Below are 2,662 nucleotides of genomic sequence, written 5' to 3'. Positions count from 1 at the left end.
CCTGAAAAAACCCTCCTAACAACAATTTATGCCTGGTTAAACAGGATTTCCACATCTACTGCTGACATCTTTCCAAATAATTCAGGGTTGTTATTACTGTATAGCCCTGGCAAGGCTCAAAAGCAAGCAGACTTGACGAGTCTGCTCAAAGCAGAGCTTAAGTAGTTGTAATTAATAATAATTACATGCCCACTACACTCCAGTTTTATCATATTACCCGTCGATGCAAATAAAAAACCCCACACGCAACACACTTGCAACAGGATTAGTGCATTAATAAAGTCACTCTGCATATGCCATCTCCCTAAAGTTGAAAATATTCATAATGATTTCTGTTTTATTGATTTTCATGATTGCATGTCTGGTTGCAAATGTTGTTTAGATGAAATACAGCTTGGGATCAGTCTTATTCTCTTCCAAAAACCTTCTCCCCTCCTGCCGTGACTCGGATTCGAACCGAGGTTGCTGCGGCCACAACGCAGAGTACTAACCACTATACGATCACGGCAAGCTACTGAAGAGCTGAGCACTAAGCTTTCTCTAAGAGCTATTGCAATATTAAAATTTGTGGAAACACTGCCATCTATTGTCTAAATATGTACACTTTCTTAATATTGGGAAGGAGAAGCTGTGTTCCCATGATTTCTAATTATTTAGAGGAACAATAACAAATTCCTTGAAAATAAAACTAACGTCTTCTTGGCTGGGTAAATTGTAATAGGAGAGGATTCACTGGGTTTGCTGTCCAGGAAATGGTGATGAAGGTAACAAGACTAAGAGATACCAGTCTGTTGACTCACACTTCCTACGTTTAATCAATGATGGATATGGATTTCCCACCCCAACCACCACCAAATAATGTTGCATTGAATAACGTATGAGCCTCTTTTGTGCATTTTTTCACCACTAGCCTTATTTCTATTTGCTTAGGCAGCACAACAATAAAAAATATAGCAAGAACAAAATGGCCTGAGGACTGCAGAGACTCAGAAAGACTTGCTTTTCCTACTAGGAGAAGCCAAAGTCAGTACATCCTGACTGAGGAAAGGCTCCCTTTCAAACTCATTGATCCCTGAAGCTAGTTTTCTCCCCACCAGAATATAGGCCTTAAAGCCACAATAATCTCAGCAAGAAAAGCTTCCCAATAACATTAGCAAGCCACCACGTAAAGAAACTGGAGTGTTCTATGCTAGATAAGTTTCAAGACGAAATTTATTTTAGCTTTCTTTGTTGTAAAACTTGAAGTAGTAAGTGGTCTACACAAGATATTCCAGGGGCTGAAAATCTTAAAACAAAATGCACAGAAATATCTATTTCTAATCAATGGATTGTTATCAGGGTGCCTCCTTTAATTCCTCTATACAGAGAGGACCTGGGAACAGCTGGAGCTAGCTGGCACTGTGTGTGGGTGGCAAGAACCTCATGCATGTATTGATTGGGTGCCCACAGCTCCAAGGCTTCTAGAAGGAGGATATCTCAGAAGAGAAAAGTTACAGACATACATGTTCACTCACTCACTCCCATCTGATCATCTATAGTCCCTCTTATTTTTCTTCAATCTTTCACAAATACATCTTCCTTCTATGGCCACATAGAAGATTCTTGCTTGGAGTTCCTGCTCCAGAGCCATGACTGCCCTCCATAGGAACCAGGCAAGGCATTCTCTGGCCTGAACAGGAACACATGTGAGTGAGTCTGGTGAAAGGTAACCCTGTGGCAAGGGGGCAAACCAAATCTCCTGGTCGACAAAAGAGGACATGTTTCCCAAAGTATAATCATTCGTGTACCACCTTCATAATTTTTGCTGTGGGCGTGTACCAACTGAACCACAGGAGAAATAATATTTTTAAAAGATTAACTCATAGCATACAAATTGTGGAACCAGACTATCTGGATTTGAATTCGGGCTCTATCACTTACTAACTGGGGGAACTCAGGCTACTTATTAACCTCTGTGCTTCTGTTTTCTCATCTATTAAGTGGAGATAAAAATAGCAGCTACTTCATAGGATTGTTATGAGGGTTCAACAGATAAGTACATGACAACGACCTAAAATAGGTCTGTCACATAGTAAGCATGGTAGAAATGTTAGTTACGTTACTATAATTTAAATAAATAAATTTTCAAAGAAAAGTTTATAACATTCCATATATTTAAAAAACATAGTATCACATTCCATAAATAGAGGTCACTCTAAAATGTGAAAACAAACCAGTAGAATTAAATCCTAGCAGACACTCTAAACTCCAAGCTCAAGTTCTGCTCTGTGTTTAAAAGGCAGGTGGGCAGGAGATCTGTTAAAGCCTCACCAGCCTCAGAACCAGGCTTCTTCTGGACTCTTCCAAATGACCACAAAAGATTTGAAAAAGGAATAACTTTCTCTTCACAGATTTTAATGCTATTAAATGCCACACCCATTAAACTCCTTAAATTACTTCACACATTGGATCTGTCCACCTAGGTCATACTATGTGACAATGCTCAAATCCTAGTGACTTGGAATAAGGAAGGCTTTCCCTCCCTTGCACTGATCCACATTCATTGCATGGCCCTGCTTTCTGTCTCCTCACTCAGGGAACCAGGTTAAGGTAACAACCACTGTCATGAACACTGCTCATTGCTTTGGCAAATGGAAAGAGCTCTGCAGATTCCGGAACCTGC

The 2,662-nt window shown here is 39.9% G+C and overlaps 1 non-coding gene across 1 annotated transcript; it reads right to left on the bottom strand.

Moving 5' to 3' along the window:
• Nucleotides 1-436: 436 nt before the first annotated feature.
• On the bottom strand, nt 437-508 carry TRNAH-GUG. Its single transcript has one exon. It is a non-coding gene; the product is annotated as a tRNA-His (tRNA).
• Nucleotides 509-2,662: the final 2,154 nt, after the last annotated feature.

This window comes from Theropithecus gelada, chromosome 15, assembly GCF_003255815.1.
Source record: "Theropithecus gelada isolate Dixy chromosome 15, Tgel_1.0, whole genome shotgun sequence".
Taxonomy (NCBI): domain Eukaryota; kingdom Metazoa; phylum Chordata; class Mammalia; order Primates; family Cercopithecidae; genus Theropithecus; species Theropithecus gelada.
The sequence above is the reverse complement of the archived record's forward strand: the minus strand, read 5'-3'. Positions and strand labels throughout refer to the sequence as shown.